Source organism: Eubalaena glacialis, chromosome 7, assembly GCF_028564815.1.
Source record: "Eubalaena glacialis isolate mEubGla1 chromosome 7, mEubGla1.1.hap2.+ XY, whole genome shotgun sequence".
NCBI lineage: Eukaryota > Metazoa > Chordata > Mammalia > Artiodactyla > Balaenidae > Eubalaena > Eubalaena glacialis.
The window spans coordinates 50,915,948-50,934,006 of record NC_083722.1 but is presented as its reverse complement, the minus strand read 5'-3'; positions in this window follow the sequence as shown (position 1 = coordinate 50,934,006).

Below are 18,059 nucleotides of genomic sequence, written 5' to 3'. Positions count from 1 at the left end.
TTCCTCTGGTATCATGCCACATGTTGGCATGCAGCAGAATCCTTGTAGACTTATTCAGTGTGGTTCTTGAACTCTAGGAAGCATTCCAGGTCTCTTAGTACTTGCGGGTCTGCACTAGGATGAGAAAAGTACAGGAAGGACGGCCTGTGCCTTCGGGGAGTTGTGAGCAATGCGCCATTGGGAACAGCTAGATGCCGAGTCATGGGAAGTGAAGGGCTTCTTTTCTTAAACTCTAGAAAGTAGTAAGTGGAAACAACTCAAGTATCTCCCTTCTAAAGCGCCTTGGAATTACAAACTAGAGAAAGAAAGAACAGGGTTAATTCTCTGTGGAATATATATATTGAATATAAGGCTTAAAGGGATACTTTACTTTCCTCATTGGGATTTAGAGAGTTGCGGAATCAATTCTCAGTGAGAAATACTGTAGTTGCACATGTTCCCTTCATGGCACAGTTCCCTTTGTGATGAGAAGTGAATTTCACGGAAAGAATCTTGGACGTTGCCATACTTTGGTAGCTGCTCAACCTTCAGTCATTTTCAGTGAATTGGCGACCCCATTGAACACTAGCCTCAAGCTAACGTTCCTCTTGTATCATGCCACAGATTGGCATGCAGCAGAATCCATGTAGCGTTATTCAGTGTGGTTCTTGAGCTCTAGGTAGCATTCCAGGTTTCTTAGTACTGGCGGGTCTGCACTCGGATGAGAAACGTCCTAGAGGCACGGCCTGTGTGTTTGGGCCTTTGTGAGCAATGCATCGTTGGGAAAAGCTGGATGCCGAATCAGGGCTCTTAAGGGCTCTTTGGTAAAACCTCTATATTGTTGCAAGTTGAAACAACTCAAGTATCCCCCTTCTAAATGACCTTGGATGTACAAATTAGAGAAAGAATCAGCAAGGTCGATGCTCTGCTGGCCATTTTGAAAATAAGTCTTGACGGGAAACTTCATATTCCTCATTGGGATTTAGAGAGGTGGGGGCTCAATTCTCCCTGAGAAACACTGTAGTTGCACAAGTTCCCTTCATTGCACAATTGCCCGTGTGATGAAAAGTGAGTTTCTAGGAAAGAAACTTGGAGGTGGCCACGCTTTGGAAGGAGCTCATCCTTCAGTCAATTCAGTGAATTGGCGACCCTTTTTGACCACTAGCCTCAGGCTAACGTTCCTCTTGTATCATGCCAGAGGTTGGCATGCAGCAGAATCTAAGTAGCCTTATTCAGTGTGGTTCTTGAGCTCTACGAAGCATTCCAGGTCTCTTAGTACTATCGGATCTGCACTAGGCTGTGAAACGTACAAGAAGGACGGCCTGTGTGTTTGGGGAGTTGTGATAAGTGCAGCCTTGGGAACAGCTAGATGCCGAGGCATGGAGGTGAAGGGTTTCTTTTGTTAAATTTCTAGAATGTGGCAACTTGAAACAACTCAAGTATCTCCCGTCTAAAGCACGTTGGAGGTACAAAATAGAGAAGGAAACAGCAGGGTCAGTGCTCTGCGGGCCCTTTGGAAAATAAGGCTTGAAGGGAAACTTGACTTTCCTCATTGGGATTTAGAGAGTTGTGGGCTCAGTTCTCTCTGAGAAATTCTTTAGTTGCACATGTTCTCTTCATAGCACAATTGCCTTTGTGATGACAAGTGAGTTTCTAGGAAAGAAACTTGGAGGTTGCCATTCTTTGGTAGGTGCTCATCCTTCGGTAATCTTCAGTGAATTGGCGACCCCACTTGACCACTAACCTGAAGCTAACGTTCCTCTTCTAACATGACACATGTTGTCATGCAGCAAAATCCATGTAGCCTTATTCATTGTGGTTCCTGGGCTCTAGGAAGCATTCCAGGTCTCTTAGTACTTGCGGGTCTGCACTAGGAGGAGAAAAGTACAGGAAGGACGGCGTCTGTCTTCGGGGTGTTGTGAGCAATGCATCATTGGGTACAACTAGATGCCGAGTCATGGGAAGTGAAGGGCTTCTTTTCGTAAACTCTAGAAAGTAGTAAGTTGAAACAACTCAAGTATCTCCCTTCTAAAACACCTTCAACTACAAAATAGAGAAAGAAGCAATAGGATCAATGCTCTGTGGACCCTTTTGAATATAAGGCTTAAAGGGGAACTTTATTTTCCTCATTGGGATTTAGAGAGTTGCGGGATCCATTCTCACTGAGAAATACTGTAGTTGCACATGTTCCCTTCATGGAACAATTCCCTTTGTGATGACAAGTGAATTTCTCGGAAAGAAACTTGGTGGTTGCCATTCTTTGGTAGGTGCTCCTCCTTCAGTAATCTTCAGTGAATTGGCGACCCCATTGAACACTAGCCTCAAGCTAACGTTCCTCTTGTATCATGCCACATGTTGGCATGCAGCAGAATCCTTGTAGACTTATTCAGTGTGGTTCTTGAACTCTAGGAAGCATTCCAGGTCTCTTAGTACTTGCGGGTCTGCACTAGGATGAGAAAAGTACAGGAAGGACGGCCTGTGCGTTCGGGGAGTTGTGAGCAATGCGCCATTGGGAACAGCTAGATGCCGAGTCATGGGAAGTGAAGGGCTTCTTTTCTTAAACTCTAGAAAGTAGTAAGTTGAAACAACTCAAGTATCTCCCTTCTAAAGCGCCTTGGAATTACAAACTAGAGAAAGAAAGAACAGGGTTAATTCTCTGTGGAATATATATATTGAATATAAGGCTTAAAGGGATACTTTACTTTCCTCATTGGGATTTAGAGAGTTGCGGAATCAATTCTCAGTGAGAAATACTGTAGTTGCACATGTTCCCTTCATGGCACAGTTCCCTTTGTGATGAGAAGTGAATTTCACGGAAAGAATCTTGGATGTTACCATACTTTGGTAGCTGCTCAACCTTCAGTAATTTTCAGTGAATTGGTGACCCCATTGAACACTAGCCTCAAGCTAACGTTCCTCTTGTATCATGCCACAGATTGGCATGCAGCAGAATCCATGTAGCGTTATTCAGTGTGGTTCTTGAGCTCTAGGTAGCATTCCAGGTTTCTTAGTACTGGCGGGTCTGCACTCGGATGAGAAACGTCCTAGAGGCACGGCCTGTGTGTTTGGGCCTTTGTGAGCAATGCATCGTTGGGAAAAGCTGGATGCCGAATCAGGGGCTCTTAAGGGCTCTTTGGTAAAACCTCTAGATTGTTGCAAGTTGAAACAACTCAAGTATCCGCCTTCTAAATGACCTTGGATGTACAAATTAGAGAAAGAATCAGCAAGGTCGATGCTCTGCTGGTCATTTTGAAAATAAGTCTTGACGGGAAACTTCATATTCCTCATTGGGATTTAGAGAGGTGGGGGCTCAATTCTCCCTGAGAAACACTGTAGTTGCACAAGTTCCCTTCATTGCACAATTGCCTGTGTGATGAAAAATGAGTTTCTAGGAAAGAAACTTGGAGGTGGCCACGCTTTGGAAGGAGCTCATCCTTCAGTCAATTCAGTGAATTGGCGACCCTTTTTGACCACTAGCCTCAGGCTAACGTTCCTCTTGTATCATGCCAGAGGTTGGCATGCAGCAGAATCTAAGTAGCCTTATTCAGTGTGGTTCTTGAGCTCTACGAAGCATTCCAGGTCTCTTAGTACTATCGGATCTGCACTAGGCTGTGAAACGTACAAGAAGGACGGCCTGTGTGTTTGGGGAGTTGTGATAAGTGCAGCCTTGGGAACAGCTAGATGCCGAGGCATGGAGGTGAAGGGTTTCTTTTGTTAAATTTCTAGAATGTGGCAACTTGAAACAACTCAAGTATCTCCCGTCTAAAGCACGTTGGAGGTACAAAATAGAGAAGGAAACAGCAGGGTCAGTGCTCTGCGGGCCCTTTGGAAAATAAGGCTTGAAGGGAAACTTGACTTTCCTCATTGGGATTTAGAGAGTTGTGGGCTCAGTTCTCTCTGAGAAATTCTTTAGTTGCACATGTTCTCTTCATAGCACAATTGCCTTTGTGATGACAAGTGAGTTTCTAGGAAAGAAACTTGGAGGTTGCCATTCTTTGTTAGGTGCTCATCCTTCGGTAATCTTCAGTGAATTGGCGAGCCCATTTGACCACTAACCTGAAGCTAACGTTCCTCTTCTAACATGACACATGTTGTCATGCAGCAAAATCCATGTAGCCTTATTCATTGTGGACCCTGGGCTCTAGGAAGCATTCCAGGTCTCTTAGTACTTGCGGGTCTGCACTAGGAGGAGAAAAGTACAGGAAGGACGGCGTCTGTCTTCGGGGTGTTGTGAGCAATGCATCATTGGGTACAACTAGATGCCGAGTCATGGGAAGTGAAGGGCTTCTTTTCTTAAACTCTAGAAAGTAGTAAGTTGAAACAACTCAAGTATCTCCCTTCTAAAGCGCCTTGGAATTACAAACTAGAGAAAGAAAGAACAGGGTTAATTCTCTGTGGAATATATATATTGAATATAAGGCTTAAAGGGATACTTTACTTTCCTCATTGTGATTTAGAGAGTTGCAGAATAAATTCTCAGTGAGAAATACTGTAGTTGCACATGTTCCCTTCATGGCACAGTTCCCTTTGTGATGAGAAGTGAATTTCTCGGAAAGAAACTTGGACGTTGCCATACTTTGGTAGCTGCTCAACCTTCAGTAATTTTCAGTGAATTGGCGACCCCATTGAACACTAGCCTCAAGCTAACGTTCCTCTTGTATCATGCCACAGATTGGCATGCAGCAGAATCCATGTAGCGTTATTCAGTGTGGTTCTTGAGCTCTAGGTAGCATTCCAGGTTTCTTAGTACTGGCGGGTCTGCACTCGGATGAGAAACGTCCTAGAGGCACGGCCTGTGTGTTTGGGCCTTTGTGAGCAATGCATCGTTGGGAAAAGCTGGATGCCGAATCAGGGGCTCTTAAGGGCTCTTTGGTAAAACCTCTAGATTGTTGCAGGTTGAAACAACTCAAGTATCCCCCTTCTAAATGACCTTGGATGTACAAATTAGAGAAAGAATCAGCAAGGTCGATGCTCTGCTGGCCATTTTGAAAATAAGCCTTGACGGGAAACTTCATATTCCTCATTGGGATTTAGAGAGGTGGGGGCTCAATTCTCCCTGAGAAACACTGTAGTTGCACAAGTTCCCTTCATTGCACAATTGCCTGTGTGATGAAAAGTGAGTTTCTAGGAAAGAAACTTGGCGGTGGCCATGCTTTGGAAGGAGCTCATCCTCCAGTCAATTCAGTGAATTGGCGACCCTTTTTGACCACTAGCCTCAGGCTAACGTTCCTCTTGTATCATGCCAGAGGTTGGCATGCAGCAGAATCGAAGTAGCCTTATTCAGTGTGGTTCTTGAGCTCTACGAAGCATTCCAGGTCTCTTAGTACTATCGGATCTGCACTAGGCTGTGAAACGTACAAGAAGGACGGCCTGTGTGTTTGGGGAGTTGTGATAAGTGCAGCCTTGGGAACAGCTAGATGCCGAGGCATGGAGGTGAAGGGTTTCTTTTGTTAAATTTCTAGAATGTGGCAACTTGAAACAACTCAAGTATCTCCCGTCTAAAGCACGTTGGAGGTACAAAATAGAGAAGGAAACAGCAGGGTCAGTGCTCTGCGGGCCCTTTGGAAAATAAGGCTTGAAGGGAAACTTGACTTTCCTCATTGGGATTTAGAGAGTTGTGGGCTCAGTTCTCTCTGAGAAATTCTTTAGTTGCACATGTTCTCTTCATAGCACAATTGCCTTTGTGATGACAAGTGAGTTTCTAGGAAAGAAACTTGGAGGTTGCCATTCTTTGGTAGGTGCTCATCCTTCGGTAATCTTCAGTGAATTGGCGACCCCATTTGACCACTAACCTCAAGCTAACGTTCCTCTTCTAACATGACACATGTTATCATGCAGCAAAATCCATGTAGCCTTATTCATTGTGGTTCCTGGGCTCTAGGAAGCATTCCAGGTCTCTTAGTACTTGCGGGTCTGCACTAGGAGGAGAAAAGTACAGGAAGGACGGCGTCTGTCTTCGGGGTGTTGTGAGCAATGCATCATTGGGTACAACTAGATGCCGAGTCATGGGAAGTGAAGGGCTTCTTTTCGTAAACTCTAGAAAGTAGTAAGTTGAAACAACTCAAGTATCTCCCTTCTAAAACACCTTCAACTACAAAATAGAGAAAGAAGCAATAGGATCAATGCTCTGTGGACCCTTTTGAATATAAGGCTTAAAGGGGAACTTTATTTTCCTCATTGGGATTTAGAGAGTTGCGGGATCCATTCTCACTGAGAAATACTGTAGTTGCACATGTTCCCTTCATGGCACAATTCCCTTTGTGATGACAATGAATTTCTCGGAAAGAAACTTGGTGGTTGCCATTCTTTGGTAGGTGCTCCTCCTTCAGTAATCTTCAGTGAATTGGCGACCCCATTGAACACTAGCCTCAAGCTAACGTTCCTCTTGTATCATGCCACATGTTGGCATGCAGCAGAATCCTTGTAGACTTATTCAGTGTGGTTCTTGAACTCTAGGAAGCATTCCAGGTCTCTTAGTACTTGAGGGTCTGCTCTAGGATGAGAAAAGTACAGGAAGGACGGCCTGTGCGTTCGGGGAGTTGTGAGCAATGCGCCATTGGGAACAGCTAGATGCCGAGTCATGGGAAGTGAAGGGCTTCTTTTCTTAAACTCTAGAAAGTAGTAAGTTGAAACAACTCAAGTATCTCCCTTCTAAAGCGCCTTGGAATTACAAACTAGAGAAAGAAAGAACAGGGTTAATTCTCTGTGGAATATATATATTGAATATAAGGCTTAAAGGGATACTTTACTTTCCTCATTGGGATTTAGAGAGTTGCGGAATCAATTCTCAGTGAGAAATACTGTAGTTGCACATGTTCCCTTCATGGCACAGTTCCCTTTGTGATGAGAAGTGAATTTCTCAAAAGAAACTTGGACGTTGCCATACTTTGGTAGCTGCTCAACCCTCAGTAATTTTCAGTGAATTGGCGACCCCATTGAACACTAGCCTCAAGCTAACGTTCCTCTTGTATCATGCCACAGATTGGCATGCAGCAGAATCCATGTAGCGTTATTCAGTGTGGTTCTTGAGCTCTAGGTAGCATTCCAGGTTTCTTAGTACTGGCGGGTCTGCACTCAGATGAGAAACGTCCTAGAGGCACGGCCTGTGTGTTTGGGCCTTTGTGAGCAAAGCATCGTTGGGAAAAGCTGGATGCCGAATCAGGGGTTCTTAAGGGCTCTTTGGTAAAACCTCTAGATTGTTGCAAGTTGAAACAACTCAAGTATCCCCCTTCTAAATGACCTTGGATGTACAAATTAGAGAAAGAATCAGCAAGGTCGATGCTCTGCTGGCCATTTTGAAAATAAGTCTTGACGGGAAACTTCATATTCCTCATTGGGATTTAGAGAGGTGGGGGCTCAATTCTCCCTGAGAAACACTGTAGTTGCACAAGTTCCCTTCATTGCACAATTGCCTGTGTGATGAAAAGTGAGTTTCTAGGAAAGAAACTTGGAGGTGGCCATGCTTTGGAAGGAGCTCATCCTTCAGTCAATTCAGTGAATTGGCGACCCTTTTTGACCACTAGCCTCAGGCTAACGTTCCTCTTGTATCATTCCAGAGGTTGGCATGCAGCAGAATCTAAGTAGCCTTATTCAGTGTGGTTCTCGAACTCTACGAAGCATTCCAGGTCTCTTAGTACTATCGGATCTGCACTAGGCTGTGAAACGTACAAGAAGGACGGCCTGTGTGTTTGGGGAGTTGTGATAAGTGCAGCCTTGGGAACAGCTAGATGCCGAGGCATGGAGGTGAAGCGTTTCTTTTGTTAAATTTCTAGAATGTGGCAACTTGAAACAACTCAAGTATCTCCCGTCTAAAGCACGTTGGAGGTACAAAATAGAGAAGGAAACAGCAGGGTCAGTGCTCTGCGGGCCCTTTGGAAAATAAGGCTTGAAGGGAAACTTGACTTTCCTCATTGGGATTTAGAGAGTTGTGGGCTCAGTTCTCTCTGAGAAATTCTTTAGTTGCACATGTTCTCTTCATAGCACAATTGCCTTTGTGATGACAAGTGAGTTTCTAGGAAAGAAACTTGGAGGTTGCCATTCTTTGGTAGGTGCTCATCCTTCGGTAATCTTCAGTGAATTGGCGACCCCATTTGACCACTAACCTCAAGCTAACGTTCCTCTTCTAACATGACACATGTTGTCATGCAGCAAAATCCATGTAGCCTTATTCATTGTGGATCCTGGGCTCTAGGAAGCATTCCAGGTCTCTTAGTACTTGCGGGTCTGCACTAGGAGGAGAAAAGTACAGGAAGGACGGCGTCTGTCTTCGGGGTGTTGTGAGCAATGCATCATTGGGTCCAACTAGATGCCGATTCATGGGAAGTGAAGGGCTTCTTTTCTTAAACTCTAGAAAGTAGTAAGTTGAAACAACTCAAGTATCTCCCTTCTAAAACACCTTCAACTACAAAATAGAGAAAGAAGCAATAGGATCAATGCTCTGTGGACCCTTTTGAATATAAGGCTTAAAGGGGAACTTTATTTTCCTCATTGGGATTTAGAGTGTTGCGGGATCCATTCTCACTGAGAAATACTGTCGTTGCACATGTTCCCTTCATGGCACAATTCCCTTTGTGATGACAAGTGAATTTCTAGGAAAGAAACTTGGTGGTTGCCATTATTTGGTAGGTGCTCCTCCTTCAGTAATCTTCAGTGAATTGGCGACCCCATTGAACACTAGCCTCAAGCTAACGTTCCTCTTGTATCATGCCACATGTTGGCATGCAGCAGAATCCTTGTAGACTTATTCAGTGTGGTTCTTGAACTCTAGGAAGCATTCCAGGTCTCTTAGTACTTGCGGGTCTGCACTAGGATGAGAAAAGTACAGGAAGGACGGCCTGTGCGTTCGGGGAGTTGTGAGCAATGCGCCATTGGGAACAGCTAGATGCCGAGTCATGGGAAGTGAAGGGCTTCTTTTCTTAAACTCTAGAAAGTAGTAAGTTGAAACAACTCAAGTATCTCCCTTCTAAAGCGCCTTGGAATTACAAACTAGAGAAAGAAAGAACAGGGTTAATTCTCTGTGGAATATATATATTGAATATAAGGCTTAAAGGGATACTTTACTTTCCTCATTGGGATTTAGAGAGTTGCGGAATCAATTCTCAGTGAGAAATACTGTAGTTGCACATGTTCCCTTCATGGCACAGTTCCCTTTGTGATGAGAAGTGAATTTCACGGAAAGAATCTTGGACGTTGCCATACTTTGGTAGCTGCTCAACCTTCAGTAATTTTCAGTGAATTGGCGACCCCATTGAACACTAGCCTCAAGCCAACGTTCCTCTTGTATCATGCCACAGATTGGCATGCAGCAGAATCCATGTAGCGTTATTCAGTGTGGTTCTTGAGCTCTAGGTAGCATTCCAGGTTTCTTAGTACTGTCGGGTCTGCACTCGGATGAGAAACGTCCTAGAGGCACGGCCTGTGTGTTTGGGCCTTTGTGAGCAATGCATCGTTGGGAAAAGCTGGATGCCGAATCAGGGGCTCTTAAGGGCTCTTTGGTAAAACCTCTAGATTGTTGCAAGTTGAAACAACTCAAGTATCCCCCTTCTAAATGACCTTGGATGTACAAATTAGAGAAAGAATCAGCAAGGTCGATGCTCTGCTGGCCATTTTGAAAATAAGTCTTGACGGGAAACTTCATATTCCTCATTGGGATTTAGAGAGGTGGGGGCTCAATTCTCCCTGAGAAACACTGTAGTTGCACAAGTTCCCTTCATTGCACAATTGCCTGTGTGATGAAAAGTGAGTTTCTAGGAAAGAAACTTGGAGGTGGCCATGCTTTGGAAGGAGCTCATCCTTCAGTCAATTCAGTGAATTGGCGACCCTTTTTGACCACTAGCCTCAGGCTAACGTTCCTCTTGTATCATGCCAGAGGTTGGCATGCAGCAGAATCTAAGTAGCCTTATTCAGTGTGGTTCTTGAGCTCTACGAAACATTCCAGGTCTCTTAGTACTATCGGATCTGCACTAGGCTGTGAAACGTACAAGAAGGATGGCCTGTGTGTTTGGGGAGTTGTGATAAGTGCAGCCTTGGGAACAGCTAGATGCCGAGGCATGGAGGTGAAGGGTTTCTTTTGTTAAATTTCTAGAATGTGGCAACTTGAAACAACTCAAGTATCTCCCGTCTAAAGCACGTTGGAGGTACAAAATAGAGAAGGAAACAGCAGGGTCAGTGCTCTGCGGGCCCTTTGGAAAATAAGGCTTGAAGGGAAACTTGACTTTCCTCATTGGGATTTAGAGAGTTGTGGGCTCAGTTCTCTCTGAGAAATTCTTTAGTTGCACATGTTCTCTTCATAGCACAATTGCCTTTGTGATGACAAGTGAGTTTCTAGGAAAGAAACTTGGAGGTTGCCATTCTTTGGTAGGTGCTCATCCTTCGATAATCTTCAGTGAATTGGCGACCCCATTTGACCACTAACCTCAAGCTAACGTTCCTCTTCTAACATGACACATGTTGTCATGCAGCAAAATCCATGTAGCCTTATTCATTGTGGTTCCTGGGCTCTAGGAAGCATTCCAGGTCTCTTAGTACTTGCGGGTCTGCACTAGGATGAGAAAAGTACAGGAAGGACGGCGTCTGTCTTCGGGGTGTTGTGAGCAATGCATCATTGGGTACAACTAGATGCCGAGTCATGGGAAGTGAAGGGCTTCTTTTCGTAAACTCTAGAAAGTAGTAAGTTGAAACAACTCAAGTATCTCCCTTCTAAAACACCTTCAACTACAAAATAGAGAAAGAAGCAATAGGATCAATGCTCTGTGGACCCTTTTGAATATAAGGCTTAAAGGGGAACTTTATTTTCCTCATTGGGATTTAGAGAGTTGCGGGATCCATTCTCACTGAGAAATACTGTCGTTGCACATGTTCCCTTCATGGCACAATTCCCTTTGTGATGACAAGTGAATTTCTCGGAAAGAAACTTGGTGGTTGCCATTCTTTGGTAGGTGCTCCTCCTTCAGTAATCTTCAGTGAATTGGCGACCCCATTGAACACTAGCCTCAAGCTAACGTTCCTCTTGTATCATGCCACATGTTGGCATGCAGCAGAATCCTTGTAGACTTATTCAGTGTGGTTCTTGAACTCTAGGAAGCATTCCAGGTCTCTTAGTACTTGAGGGTCTGCACTAGGATGAGAAAAGTACAGGAAGGACGGCCTGTGCGTTCGGGGAGTTGTGAGCAATGCGCCATTGGGAACAGCTAGATGCCGAGTCATGGGAAGTGAAGGGCTTCTTTTCTTAAACTCTAGAAAGTAGTAAGTTGAAACAACTCAAGTATCTCCCTTCTAAAGCGCCTTGGAATTACAAACTAGAGAAAGAAAGAACAGGGTTAATTCTCTGTGGAATATATATATTGAATATAAGGCTTAAAGGGATACTTTACTTTCCTCATTGGGATTTAGAGAGTTGCGGAATCAATTCTCAGTGAGAAATACTGTAGTTGCACATGTTCCCTTCATGGCACAGTTCCCTTTGTGATGAGAAGTGAATTTCTCGGAAAGAAACTTGGACGTTGCCATACTTTGGTAGCTGCTCAACCCTCAGTAATTTTCAGTGAATTGGCGACCCCATTGAACACTAGCCTCAAGCTAACGTTCCTCTTGTATCATGCCACAGATTGGCATGCAGCAGAATCCATGTAGCGTTATTCAGTGTGGTTCTTGAGCTCTAGGTAGCATTCCAGGTTTCTTAGTACTGGCGGGTCTGCACTCGGATGAGAAACGTCCTAGAGGCACGGCCTGTGTGTTTGGGCCTTTGTGAGCAATGCATCGTTGGGAAAAGCTGGATGCCGAATCAGGGGCTCTTAAGGGCTCTTTGGTAAAACCTCTAGATTGTTGCAGGTTGAAACAACTCAAGTATCCCCCTTCTAAATGACCTTGGATGTACAAATTAGAGAAAGAATCAGCAAGGTCGATGCTCTGCTGGCCATTTTGAAAATAAGTCTTGACGGGAAACTTCATATTCCTCATTGGGATTTAGAGAGGTGGGGGCTCAATTCTCCCTGAGAAACACTGTAGTTGCACAAGTTCCCTTCATTGCACAATTGCCTTTGTGATGAAAAGTGAGTTTCTAGGAAAGAAACTTGGCAGTGGCCATGCTTTGGAAGGAGCTCATCCTTCAGTCAATTCAGTGAATTGGCGACCCTTTTTGACCACTAGCCTCAGGCTAACGTTCCTCTTGTATCATGCCAGAGGTTGGCATGCAGCAGAATCTAAGTAGCCTTATTCAGTGTGGTTCTTGAGCTCTACGAAGCATTCCAGGTCTCTTAGTACTATCGGATCTGCACTAGGCTGTGAAACGTACAAGAAGGACGGCCTGTGTGTTTGGGGAGTTGTGATAAGTGCAGCCTTGGGAACAGCTAGATGCCGAGGCATGGAGGTGAAGGGTTTCTTTTGTTAAATTTCTAGAATGTGGCAACTTGAAACAACTCAAGTATCTCCCGTCTAAAGCACGTTGGAGGTACAAAATAGAGAAGGAAACAGCAGGGTCAGTGCTCTGCGGGCCCTTTGGAAAATAAGGCTTGAAGGGAAACTTGACTTTCCTCATTGGGATTTAGAGAGTTGTGGGCTCAGTTCTCTCTGAGAAATTCTTTAGTTGCACATGTTCTCTTCATAGCACAATTGCCTTTGTGATGACAAGTGAGTTTCTAGGAAAGAAACTTGGAGGTTGCCATTCTTTGGTAGGTGCTCATCCTTCGGTAATCTTCAGAGAATTGGCGACCCCATTTGACCACTAACCTGAAGCTAACGTTCCTCTTCTAACATGACACATCTTGTCATGCAGCAAAATCCATGTAGCCTTATTCATTGTGGACCCTGGGCTCTAGGAAGCATTCCAGGTCTCTTATTACTTGCGGGTCTGCACTAGGAGGAGAAAAGTACAGGAAGGACGGCGTCTGTCTTCGGGGTGTTGTGAGCAATGCATCATTGGGTACAACTAGATGCCGAGTCATGGGAAGTGAAGGGCTTCTTTTCTTAAACTCTAGAAAGTAGTAAGTTGAAACAACTCAAGTATCTCCCTTGTAAAGCGCCTTGGAATTACAAACTAGAGAAAGAAAGAACAGGGTTAATTCTCTGTGGAATATATATATTGAATATAAGGCTTAAAGGGATACTTTACTTTCCTCATTGTGATTTAGAGAGTTGCAGAATAAATTCTCAGTGAGAAATACTGTAGTTGCACATGTTCCCTTCATGGCTCAGTTCCCTTTGTGATGACAAGTGAATTTCTCGGAAAGAAACTTGGACGTTGCCATACTTTGGTAGCTGCTCAACCTTCAGTAATTTTCAGTGAATTGGCGACCCCATTGAACACTAGCCTCAAGCTAACGTTCCTCTTGTATCATGCCACAGATTGGCATGCAGCAGAATCCATGTAGCGTTATTCAGTGTGGTTCTTGAGCTCTAGGTAGCATTCCAGGTTTCTTAGTACTGGCGGGTCTGCACTCGGATGAGAAACGTCCTAGAGGCACGGCCTGTGTGTTTGGGCCTTTGTGAGCAATGCATCGTTGGGAAAAGCTGGATGCCGAATCAGGGGCTCTTAAGGGCTCTTTGGTAAAACCTCTAGATTGTTGCAAGTTGAAACAACTCAAGTATCCCCCTTCTAAATGACCTTGGATGTACAAATTAGAGAAAGAATCAGCAAGGTCGATGCTCTGCTGGCCATTTTGAAAATAAGTCTTGACGGGAAACTTCATATTCCTCATTGGGATTTCGAGAGGTGGGGGCTCAATTCTCCCTGAGAAACACTGTAGTTGCACAAGTTCCCTTCATTGCACAATTGCCTGTGTGATGAAAAGTGAGTTTCTAGGAAAGAAACTTGGCGGTGGCCATGCTTTGGAAGGAGCTCATCCTTCAGTCAATTCAGTGAATTGGCGACACTTTTTGACCACTAGCCTCAGGCTAACGTTCCTCTTGTATCATGCCAGAGGTTGGCATGCAGCAGAATCGAAGTAGCCTTATTCAGTGTGGTTCTTGAGCTCTACGAAGCATTCCAGGTCTCTTAGTACTATCGGATCTGCACTAGGCTGTGAAACGTACAAGAAGGACGGCCTGTGTGTTTGGGGAGTTGTGATAAGTGCAGCCTTGGGAACAGCTAGATGCCGAGGCATGGAGGTGAAGGGTTTCTTTTGTTAAATTTCTAGAATGTGGCAACTTGAAACAACTCAAGTATCTCCCGTCTAAAGCACGTTGGAGGTACAAAATAGAGAAGGAAACAGCAGGGTCAGTGCTCTGCGGGCCCTTTGGAAAATAAGGCTTGAAGGGAAACTTGACTTTCCTCATTGGGATTTAGAGAGTTGTGGGCTCAGTTCTCTCTGAGAAATTCTTTAGGTGCACATGTTCTCTTCATAGCACAATTGCCTTTGTGATGACAAGTGAGTTTCTAGGAAAGAAACTTGGAGGTTGCCATTCTTTGGTAGGTGCTCATCCTTCGGTAATCTTCAGTGAATTGGCGACCCCATTTGACCACTAACCTGAAGCTAACGTTCCTCTTCTAACATGACACATGTTGTCATGCAGCAAAATCCATGTAGCCTTATTCATTGTGGTTCCTGGGCTCTAGGAAGCATTCCAGGTCTCTTAGTACTTGCGGGTCTGCACTAGGATGAGAAAAGTACAGGAAGGACGGCGTCTGTCTTCGGGGTGTTGTGAGCAATGCATCATTGGGTACAACTAGATGCCGAGCCATGGGAAGTGAAGGGCTTCTTTTCGTAAACTCTAGAAAGTAGTAAGTTGAAACAACTCAAGTATCTCCCTTCTAAAACACCTTCAACTACAAAATAGAGAAAGAAACAATAGGATCAATGCTCTGTGGACCCTTTTGAATATAAGGCTTAAAGGGGAACTTTATTTTCCTCATTGGGATTTAGAGAGTTGTGGGATCCATTCTCACTGAGAAATACTGTCGTTGCACATGTTCCCTTCATGGCACAATTCCCTTTGTGATGACAAGTGAATTTCTCGGAAAGAAACTTGGTGGTTGCCATTCTTTGGTAGGTGCTCCTCCTTCAGTAATCTTCAGTGAATTGGCGACCCCATTGAACACTAGCCTCAAGCTAACGTTCCTCTTGTATCATGCCACATGTTGGCATGCAGCAGAATCCTTGTAGACTTATTCAGTGTGGTTCTTGAACTCTAGGAAGCATTCCAGGTCTCTTAGTACTTGCGGGTCTGCACTAGGATGAGAAAAGTACAGGAAGGACGGCCTGTGCGTTCGGGGAGTTGTGAGCAATGCGCCATTGGGAACAGCTAGATGCCGAGTCATGGGAAGTGAAGGGCTTCTTTTCTTAAACTCTAGAAAGTAGTAAGTTGAAACAACTCAAGTATCTCCCTTCTAAACCGCCTTGGAATTACAAACTAGAGAAAGAAAGAACAGGGTTAATTCTCTGTGGAATATATATATTGAATATAAGGCTTAAAGGGATACTTTACTTTCCTCATTGGGATTTAGAGAGTTGCGGAATCAATTCTCAGTGAGAAATACTGTAGTTGCACATGTTCCCTTCATGGCACAGTTCCCTTTGTGATGAGAAGTGAATTTCTCGGAAAGAAACTTGGACGTTGCCATACTTTGGTAGCTGCTCAACCTTCAGTAATTTTCAGTGAATTGGCCACCCCATTGAACACTAGCCTCAAGCTAACGTTCCTCTTGTATCATGCCACAGATTGGCATGCAGCAGAATCCATGTAGCGTTATTCAGTGTGGTTCTTGAGCGCTAGGTAGCATTCCAGGTTTCTTAGTACTGGCGGGTCTGCACTCGGATGAGAAACGTCCTAGAGGCACGGCCTGTGTGTTTGGGCCTTTGTGAGCAATGCATCGTTGGGAAAAGCTGGATGCCGAATCAGGGGCTCTTAAGGGCTCTTTGGTAAAACCTCTAGATCGTTGCAAGTTGAAACAACTCAAGTATCCCCCTTCTAAATGACCTTGGATGTACAAATTAGAGAAAGAATCAGCAAGGTCGATGCTCTGCTGGCCATTTTGAAAATAAGTCTTGACGGGAAACTTCATATTCCTCATTGGGATTTCGAGAGGTGGGGGCTCAATTCTCCCTGAGAAACACTGTAGTTGCACAAGTTCCCTTCATTGCACAATTGCCTTTGTGATGAAAAGTGTGTTTCTAGGAAAGAAACTTGGAGGTGGCCATGCTTTGGAAGGAGCTCATCCTTCAGTCAATTCAATGAATTGGCGACCCTTTTTGACCACTAGCCTCAGGCTAAAGTTCCTCTTGTATCATGCCAGAGGTTGGCATGCAGCAGAATCTAAGTAGCCTTATTCAGTGTGGCTCTAGAGCTCTACGAAGCATTCCAGGTCTCTTAGTACTATCGGATCTGCACTAGGCTGTGCAACGTACAAGAAGGACGGCCTGTATGTTTGGGGAGTTGTGATAAGTGCAGCCTTGGGAACAGCTAGATGCCGAGGCATGGAGGTGAAGGGTTTCTTTTGTTAAATTTCTAGAATGTGGCAACTTGAAACAACTCAAGTATCTCCTGTCTAAAGCACGTTGGAGGTACAAAATAGAGAAGGAAACAGCAGGGTCAGTGCTCTGCGGGCCCTTTGGAAAATAAGGCTTGAAGGGAAACTTGACTTTCCTCATTGGGATTTAGAGAGTTGTGGGCTCAGTTCTCTCTGAGAAATTCTTTAGTTGCACATGTTCTCTTCATAGCACAATTGCCTTTGTGATGACAAGTGAGTTTCTAGGAAAGAAACTTGGAGGTTGCCATTCTTTGGTAGGTGCTCATCCTTCGGTAATCTTCAGTGAATTGGCGACCTCATTTGACCACTAACCTGAAGCTAACGTTCCTCTTCTAACATGACACATGTTGTCATGCAGCAAAATCCATGTAGCCTTATTCATTGTGGTTCCTGGGCTCTAGGAAGCATTCCAGGTCTCTTAGTACTTGCGGGTCTGCACTAGGATGAGAAAAGTACAGGAAGGACGGCGTCTGTCTTCGGGGTGTTGTGAGCAATGCATCATTGGGTACAACAAGATGCCGAGCCATGGGAAGTGAAGGGCTTCTTTTCGTAAACTCTAGAAAGTAGTAAGTTGAAACAACTCAAGTATCTCCCTTCTAAAACACCTTCAACTACAAAATAGAGAAAGAAACAATAGGATCAATGCTCTGTGGACCCTTTTGAATATAAGGCTTAAAGGGGAACTTTATTTTCCTCATTGGGATTTAGAGAGTTGTGGGATCCATTCTCACTGAGAAATACTGTCGTTGCACATGTTCCCTTCATGGCACAATTCCCTTTGTGATGACAAGTGAATTTCTCGGAAAGAAACTTGGTGGTTACCATTCTTTGGTAGGTGCTCCTCCTTCAGTAATCTTCAGTGAATTGGCGACCCCATTGAACACTAGCCTCAAGCTAACGTTCCTCTTGTATCATGCCACATGTTGGCATGCAGCAGAATCCTTGTAGACTTATTCAGTGTGGTTCTTGAACTCTAGGAAGCATTCCAGGTCTCTTAGTACTTGCAGGTCTGCACTAGGATGAGAAAAGTACAGGAAGGACGGCCTGTGCGTTCGGGGAGTTGTGAGCAATGCGCCATTGGGAACAGCTAGATGCCGAGTCATGGGAAGTGAAGGGCTTCTTTTCTTAAACTCTAGAAAGTAGTAAGTTGAAACAACTCAAGTATCTCCCTTCTAAAGCGCCTTGGAATTACAAACTAGAGAAAGAAAGAACAGGGTTAATTCTCTGTGGAATATATATATTGAATATAAGGCTTAAAGGGATACTTTACTTTCCTCATTGGGATTTAGAGAGTTGCGGAATCAATTCTCAGTGAGAAATACTGTAGTTGCACATGTTCCCTTCATGGCACAGTTCCCTTTGTGATGAGAAGTGAATTTCTCGGAAAGAAACTTGGACGTTGCCATACTTTGGTAGCTGCTCAACCTTCAGTAATTTTCAGTGAATTGGCCACCCCATTGAACACTAGCCTCAAGCTAACGTTCCTCTTGTATCATGCCACAGATTGGCATGCAGCAGAATCCATGTAGCGTTATTCAGTGTGGTTCTTGAGCGCTAGGTAGCATTCCAGGTTTCTTAGTACTGGCGGGTCTGCACTCGGATGAGAAACGTCCTAGAG